Source organism: Vicia villosa, linkage group LG6 (assembly GCF_029867415.1).
Source record: "Vicia villosa cultivar HV-30 ecotype Madison, WI linkage group LG6, Vvil1.0, whole genome shotgun sequence".
NCBI lineage: Eukaryota > Viridiplantae > Streptophyta > Magnoliopsida > Fabales > Fabaceae > Vicia > Vicia villosa.
The window spans coordinates 188,365-197,153 of record NC_081185.1 but is presented as its reverse complement, the minus strand read 5'-3'; the positions used below and the strand labels follow the sequence as shown (position 1 = coordinate 197,153).

At 35.2% G+C, this 8,789-nt stretch overlaps 1 long non-coding RNA gene across 4 annotated transcripts; it reads right to left on the bottom strand.

Annotated features, from left to right (window-relative positions):
- Positions 1–5,207: 5,207 nt before the first annotated feature.
- On the bottom strand, positions 5,208–8,199 carry LOC131611083 (uncharacterized). 4 transcript variants are annotated; one of them, XR_009286749.1, is made up of 6 exons: positions 7,337–7,445; positions 7,059–7,261; positions 6,904–6,950; positions 6,667–6,799; positions 5,856–6,209; positions 5,208–5,398 (listed from the first exon to the last, which is right to left on the bottom strand). It is a non-coding gene; the product is annotated as an uncharacterized LOC131611083 (long non-coding RNA). The 4 variants fall into 4 exon arrangements; XR_009286748.1 differs by lacking the exon at positions 7,337–7,445 and adding an exon at positions 7,678–8,199 and having other exon boundaries at positions 5,209–5,398; XR_009286746.1 differs by lacking the exon at positions 7,337–7,445 and having other exon boundaries at positions 7,059–7,313.
- Between the last annotated feature and the right edge of the window lie 590 nt (positions 8,200–8,789).

Below are 8,789 nucleotides of genomic sequence, written 5' to 3'. Positions count from 1 at the left end.
GCTAACAACAGTGCTTCCTCTTTGTCAAACTTACGACTCAAAGCATCTGCAACCAGATTTGATTTCCCAGGTTTGTACGAAATCTCAAAGTCAAAACCTTGTAGTTTAGCTGTCCACCGCTGTTGTTCTGGAGTCTGAATTCGTTGTAGCAATAAATCTCGTAAACTCTTCTGATCTGTATAGATGTGAAATTTGTGACCAATCAAGTATTGACGCCACTTCTTTACAGATTCGGTGATAGCAAACATCTCTCGAACATACACTGAGGCCGCCTGCATTCGAGGACACAACTTCTTACTGAAGAAAGCAATCGGGTGACCATCTTGCGACAACACAGCACCTATGGCTATTCCTGATGCGTCTGTATCAATGTTGAATATCTTTGTAAAATCTGGCAGCGCTAGTACTGGCATGTTTGTCATTTTATTTTTGAGCGTTGTAAAAGCGCTGTCAGCCTCTGTACTCCATGAAAACTTAGTGGAACGAAGTAAATCGGTGAGGGGAGCGGCGAGAGAGGCGTAATTTTGAACAAACCTACGATAAAAACCAGTGAGGCCTAAAAATCCACGGAGAGTCGAGAGAGAACGTGGCTGTTGCCATTCTAAAATAGCTTTTACTTTTTCTGGATCGGGTGCAACACCACTCGCTGAAATTATGTGTCCTAAGTAGTCAATCTGAGTAGCTGCAAAAACACACTTAGATAGCTTAACAAAGAAAGATTGTTGCTTTAAGAGTTCAAACACCACCTGCAAATGTTTAATGTGGTCACTAAAATTGGAACTGTAAATTAAAATGTCATCAAAAAAAACTAAGACAAAGCGTCTGAGAAAAGGTCTAAGTAAATCATTCATCGCTGACTGGAACGTAGAGGGACCATTAGTTAAACCAAATGGCATAACTAGGAATTCATAGTGTCCGTCAAAAGTGCGAAAAGCTGTTTTATATGTGTCTTTTGATGCAACTCTAATCTGATGGTAACCTGAACATAGATCTATCTTGGAGAAAATGGTAGCTGAGCCTAGCTCATCTAATAATTCATCAATAGTTGGTATAGGGAATCTGTCTTTGATAGTGACAGCATTGAGTGCGCGATAGTCAACACAGAACCGCCATGTACCATCTTTCTTTTTGACAAGTAGAACGGGTGAGGAAAAGGGACTTGTGCTAGGAATAATTGAACCATCCTTAAGCATTTGTTGAATTAAGGTAGCCATGGCGTCTTTTTTTGAGTGAGGGTATCGGTAAGGTTTAACATTGATGGGGGGAGTGTTTGGGAAAAGGTTAATATGGTGGTCTTGTGGTCTAGGTGGGGGTAGGCCAGTAGGTTGTTGGAAGATAGATTGGAATTTGGTTAAAAGTTTGGTGATTTGGGTTGGTAAGGTGGCTGAAGATTTTTCAGTAGTTGGTAAGGTTGTTTTACTGAGTGATTTGTCCATTGGTTCTAACAGTAGTAAGTGAAAAGAGGCAACTGAATCTGTATGTATTAAGTGACGTAATTGGTGAAAAGTTGTGTGCATGGGTTTAGAGCTTGGATCGCCGGTTAGAGTGATGGGTCTGTTTTGATGTTGGAAAGTGAGGGATGGGATAGAAAAATCCGCTTGAATAGGTCCAAGAGTCCTTAACCAAGCCATACCCAATACAATATCCGCCCCTTCTATTGGTAGCAAATAGAATGGTAGTGTAAATGGTTTGTTTTGGAGAGAGATTTCCACCTGATTACATATTCCTTCGCATTGTAAGTGAGAACCGTTACCCACCATAACTGAAAATTGATTAATAGGGGTAGTTTGAAGATTTAAATGGTGGGCAATTCGAGGTTGCATGATATTGTGGGTACTCCCTGTGTCAACTAGAACCATAACTGGAAGTCCTGCAATTGACCCTTTGAATTTGAGTGTTTGTGGGGAGAATTGGCCTGTTACCGCTTGAGGGGAGAGTTGAAAATAAGTGTCATTCAAATCTGTGTCATCATTATCATTAATGTCCTCGTCAACTACTAGTTGGTCAGCCCCTACATCATCATCAGCTATTAGGATAAAGAATTTTCCGGTAGAGCATTTGTGACCAGTAAAGAACTTTTCATCACAATTAAAACAAAGTCCTTGAGCGCGTCTTTCTTGTAATTGGGCTTGGGTTAGCTTTCGGATTGGTGTTTTGGGCTGCTGTGTATTGAGGTTTTTTTGAAAAGTTTGGCTGTTTTGTGTGGGTGCAGGTTGGGGTTTGGGAGTTGGGAGGTTTGGATTAGGTAAGGGGGGTTTGGTAAAGTTTGTGGAAAAATGTTTTGAAAACTTGGGCTTTGAGTCTTTAAGCTTAGACTCTATCAATTTAGCAAGGCCAATGGCTTGGGATATTGATGTGGGCTTGTGAATGGCCAATTCGTTTTGAATTTCCAATTGTAACCCCGATATGAAACAATTTAATATTGCTTCAGCTGGCAGCCCAATAACCTTGTTGCCAAGCTGCTCAAACTTAGTTTGGTACTCCATAACAGATCCCACTTGTTTTAATTTGAATAGTTCTGCTTGATGGTTCTCAAAAGTAGAAGGACCAAATCTGAGTTCCAATTCACGTGTAAAATTAAACCAATTTGTCAACAAGCGATTTTGGTGCATCCATTTGTACCAACTTAATGCGTCGCCTTTCATATAGAAAGAAATAAGCGACATGCGATTTTCAGGTGGTAGGTTATAGAAACTAAAATACTGGTCTGCTTGAAAAAGCCACTCTAACGGATTAGACCCATCAAATAATGGCAATTCGAGTTTAGGGGAGCGTGGGGGGGGGGGTAAGATAGGAATATGGGGTTGTTGTTGGTAAAAGTCTGGTTGTGGGAAAGGGTGGGGAATGGTGTGGGGTGGTATGAAAGTAGTTTGTGGCTGACTGTAAGGGGAATATGTGTGAAAAGGAGGCGGTGGGGGTGCTGCTGTTAGTGTGGGTGTAGTAAAAACCGAAGGCTGGGGGGTGCTGTGTATATGGTTTGGTGAGTTTCGAAGAGGGGTATGTGCAGATGTAAGGGTTTGTGTGAATGGAGTAGAACCAAAAGAAACAGTAGCAGAATGCTGTGCAATACCTGAGTGTGACGCTGAGTGTGAAGCTGAATGAGTAGCAGCTGCTGTCACGGGCTGTTTCTCACGGTTTAACCCAGCCTTTTGAATGGCAGCAATGAGGGCTTCATACTTCGCATCTTCATCTTCCCTTTCGGAATTCAGCCTTGTATGGATCTCACCCATTTGTTGAGCAATAGATGCAGAAATTTGTGCAAACCTTACATCTATTTGTTCTTGAGTTTCAGCCATAGCATTGTTAAAGTGTTGGGTAGACATTTGGATAGCCTCTTCCAAAATTTCTTTGGAAGAAGGGTTTGGAGGTTTTGGTGGAGCCATGGAGGGATTGAGTAATATTGATGAAAGCACCAATGATAGATTAATGTTAGGAAACCCTAGATCTAAGAGTACATAAAAAGACAATTAAATAAAACAACTTTTCTTCTTGATTCATAATGGAGGCTGCATACAATTATATAGTAGGGTTTTCTAGTTCTAAACGGGCCATGGGCCATAAAAGTGCAATAACTAAAACAATGAAATAAAATACTAATGGTTGCACCTCCCTAATTTAATATAAAGTCTTTTAGTAAAACTGATTGCTTCTTAATTCTCTTGGGCCTAGCTGTCTTCATAACATGAAACCAAATCTTTTCAAGTACTATTTAACTGCAACCATCATTATACCGTATCTTTTAGACCGTCAAGCAAAATCAACTTTTTTGGAAAATTGAAAGTTAAATCTAATCTAATCATGTGGTGTGACCTTTCCCTATCTATACAAATTCTATTAGTTTTATAAATACGTTTTGGGAAAAAAATCTATTAAAATATAAAGTATTGATATAGTCGTATAGATTAACTAGTAACAAACCCGTGCATACGCACGGGTTCTGCTTTTGTAGGCGCATTTATTTATATAATATATTTATTTTAAAAAGAAAGTTAAAAAAATATTCAGATCAATAATAGATTTTTTCATATATAAAATATTTAGATCAATAGTAAATTTGCATATATAAAAATATTTAGATCAATAATACATTTTTTCCGTTTATAACAATATTTGGATCAGTAGTAAAGTATTTTCCATTTATAATAATACTCCCTCTGGTCCTATTTATAAGAGAAGATTCTCTTTTTAGATACATTGAATAAATAATGTATTTAGACAACATATTGTCCAGATACATTATTTATTCAATGTATCTAAAAAGAGAATCTTCTCTTATAAATAGGACCGGAGGTAGTAGTATTTTTTTGTATATAAAAATATTTTAATCAACAATATATTTGTTCCCGTATACAACTTATACTTCTCTTAGGCTATGTTTGGGAGTTTGGATGAGAGGGCTTTGAAAAATATGAAGGATCGGGGGAAAAGAATAGAAAGGTTTTAGTTTGGAGGGTTTTGGAGGATTTGATTTTCTTCATAACACTAAAACCCCCTAATTTGAGGGAACTCAAAATTTGTATCAAATATAATTTTTGTTGTTGTAGTATTTCAAAAAGTAAATATACATTAGTGATAAACATTATTTTATCATTCTAAACAAAATCTTTTTTTCAAAAAATATTTAAATATTTTCTATATTTTTTAAAAAAATCAATTTTTGAAACCCTCCCTTCCCCTCTCCTTCAAACTCCCATTTCTCTTAATTTGTGATAGTGTCCCGTGTGAAAGTTTATATCATGTTTCTCTTTAATTTTTTCCATTTATATTTTTCTTAATTATTTCATCTCAAGACAATAAAATATTAAATTAAAAACAATTATTTCATAGATAAGAGTATGTTGACAAATGTTTAGCATAATTGACATATCTTTATTTTTAATTATTAAAGAAACTCAATTTTTTAAATGTGAAACTTAAGTCTTATATGAGTACTTAAAAATGGGAATGAAGAAAAGAAACTGTTTGGCTAAATAAGCACAGTGATAAAGCAATATTTGTAGTTCATAAACTATAGTTGAAGGTGTATGTATGAGTGTTAAAAGTGTCCTCATTCGTTGCCATACGAGTAAATACGGCTAAAACCGAGACAAGCTTACAATCAATGTTAAGTGGAGAAAACCAACCTCATATTTTACTAATAACTAATATGAAGTCAATTTTATGAATTAAATTTTTGAAACCATATGTCCACCAAGAGAGAACAGTGATTGCGGTAACAGTAATTTTAGGTTGTGTTTAATTTCAATTGTACAGTAAGATTGAAGTCTTGCTGAATAAATGACAGTAATTACAAATGTTAAAAAAATAGTTTTCACTGAAAGGCTTTCGCCAATGTTGAGAGTCGAAACAATGCACGTGGACTCATCACCGATGACCTTGAATCCCTTCTCAGTTTCTGCTGCAAGTAAGGATATCCTCATCAACTACATATATCTAGGAACTTCAAGTAACATACCCAAACATTAATCAAGTTAGTAAATGGATCATCGTATCAAAATGAATTAGTATATAGTGAGATTGGGATTGTAAAAAATTATACATATACAATTGAGTTTCACTATTTGGATATCATTTGATAAGTCATGAAAATCAATTTAGCTTTATTGAATAAAATATGATATTCCAACTAAACCACTTCCAGGAAGTTACATTAGAAAGAAAGTATATCATTAATTTATGGTAGCTATGGTCTTTATTTGATTAAAGCCACCAACATAAGTGATATAAATTAGAAAGAAAGAAACCTCATGAATAATAGATAGTTTAAACCAATAAAGTAGAAACCATGTGAATGACATAACATGTCATCTGAAACAAAGAAAAAAATAGTATACTACTTTTCCATGGGAGAATACCTCAAGTTGCAATGAAAGTGAAAATTTATTCACATGAAGCCATGTTAGATCCGAAAGACTATCACCACCATATGTATTCCTCTGTGCCAGTATACCTCTCATTTTTACAGAAAGCAAGAGCTTTTAAGTAGGGACACTGTTTTTTGAAGCTCTCCCTTCTTTTCCCTTAACTTTCACCTTCATATATTTTTCAACTTTGATAGTTATTCAAATTCTAGTTCCTTCTTTTTCCAATATAGTTTGAGACAATCAGTTTTAATACAATTGTGAGAGTGTTGCATCCTAAAATCCTGATTTCATCCATTTGCATTTGTTCTAGTCCTAGAAGAGTCTGAATAATCTCTAATAAAGTACCTGCAAAAAGTGACCTACAATATTAAGAGCCATTATTTGAGTATAATCATATATTCAACAGAAGAAGAAAAGAATGGCAATCCAACAATAGAAAACAGAAGAACAACAACTTTATGATCATCACATATTTAACTTATGTGAGACTACCAGGATGAGGCTGTCCAAACTTTTACGTAAATATAAATCTAAATTGCATATACGTTTTTGAGGTGAAGTAAACATTATCCACCTTACAGTGTTAATGATTTATCCATCCACTTCTCATCTTAATTTCCATCATCTACACATATTCTTCACTCTCTCATAACAAACCAATGACTTAAGGCTAACATCCCAAATAGTCCCAAATGATATAGAAACCATAATGTTAAGCAAGCTAGCAGCTCAAATAGTAACAAAACTCACAGAGGACGCTAATATTGATAAATCAATGACGTAAATAATTAGAAAATGTCACCTGATTGCAAGGGAATAATCCAACAATTTCTTGTAACCCTTCATGGATTGTCTTGAGCTAGCTCAGAAAAACACAATAGAGGTAGTCACAGACAGCTACAACCAACCTGGACATAACTCCATTTTCCTGATTCCTACAAGGATCAAGGTAAATAAAAGAGACAGTTGATGTGGGTGATAGTTTCATAAAAGTGAAAATCTTAAATTTCAATGAACTTTACATGATTAGTGTCTTTACCTTAGCATCTAAAGTATGTTATACTTTTTTAAAAAGTGTTTTAAATCCTGAAAACAAAAAGCATTCAATTACTAAAAAAACAAAATGACAATGTAAGAAAATTATGTAGAATAATTCAGTACACTTGACATGAACAAAAATTTGGTAGTTCTTACGTTTGAGTGTGATGTATCTAACAACTGCAACACCATGTCTATAGCTGTTCCACATCTTGCCTATGCACCAACATTGATTGTCAAATGTCACTTTCTATATAGCCCCATCTCACCATGGATAAATCACACTCACACTATAGTGATAGTCGATAGAATTCTGTTTATAAAATAGATTCACCGACAAAAGTATTGAATCTTCTAGCCTGTAGCAGAAATAGTTATGTAAAGAATAACACAAAATAGCACAAGCTTCAATCACAGAAATTTAGGAAACTTACAGTAGGCTTAGAAGGTAAGCAAACAGATTAATGCACTTCGTCGATAAGCAGAAAAGTTAGTAACAAATTAACATTTATGGAAACCATGTAATATCAAACGAAAATAAACGAATGGAGCCTAAAAAATGCTAATCAAACACCAACACCAGAATACGAAACGAAACCGTCAAATGAAAGTGAAAACAGAAAAACAGCCATCGAAGAACAGGCATTCAAAATTATAACAGAGGAAGTAGAAGTAAAACTAAACACTAAATATAAAAATTGGAATCAAACACAAACAGCAGCATATGAAACGAAACCCTAAAATTAAAGGGAAAACCGAAAAACAACAAACAAACCTCTTTATCAACCAAAATCAATTCGAAGTGCTCTATGGTCTTTGATAAAACTATCCATTTGTGATGGATTATGACGACAATTTTCCAGAGCTCCTTACTTTCATTGATGTCCTTCAATTTCTCAAAAGATCTTGCCATAGTGAACTTCAGAGCTGGAGATTATTGGAAGAGGTATTTGTTGTTGGTTGGAAAAGACAAGCAATTGTGGAGAGAGATGGAGAAGTATAAAACGTGTGGAGAGATATGGTAGGATTGTGTGTGAAGGTAGGAAAGACAAAGGGTAGCGTGTGAAGTCGTTCATGTCTGCCGAAGAAGAGCATGCTTTTTGCAGAACAAATTAGGGTTTCAAGAAATATTGGGGAAGAGAAGATAAAGGTGTAGCAGTTTGGATACAATGTGGTTTATGTTAATGTTGGCCCCACTGAAAATATTATATGGTCAAGAAAAGACATTTTTTGCCCCAAGAATATTAATTTAGACTAAGATAATTAAAGGGTATTTTGGTGAAATTCAGAACAGTAAATTTTCTTATATTATAGATTGCTTCGGTTATGTAATAAATCTTTTTATACGATTTTACAATAAATCTTTTTGCCCAACTATTATAAATAATATTTTTTTTGTAATCAAGAAATAATATTAAACGGAGAACTAAGGGTTCTCCAACCCGATTACAAAGGAAGAGCGGGAAAGCTCGACAAAAAGAAAAATTACACATCAAATACCCTTACGAAAGAAAGAAGAGCGGATCCTTACTAAAGTCGTAAAAAGAGTAGTTGGGATGAGTAATCTCTCCACAAAAAGACCATTTCCAAACCAAGAACTTGATGTTCCAAACGGTATTGTTAATGCTCCAAGCTTCCTTCCGAAAACGCACACCATTCCTAATTAACCAAAAGGACCAAACGGTGGCAAGCCACACCACGTCCAATTTACTATCTTTAATCCTACGAGAGCAGAAAAACAAGTGCCACTCCATAAAATGCGGTAAACACTCCTTTTCCAAAATTCCCCCTTTACCAATCCAAAAAGCTATGTCATTCCATATCTTTGTACCCACCAAACAACCAAAAAAGAAATGATCCCTATCCTCCGGGACATTGCCACACAAA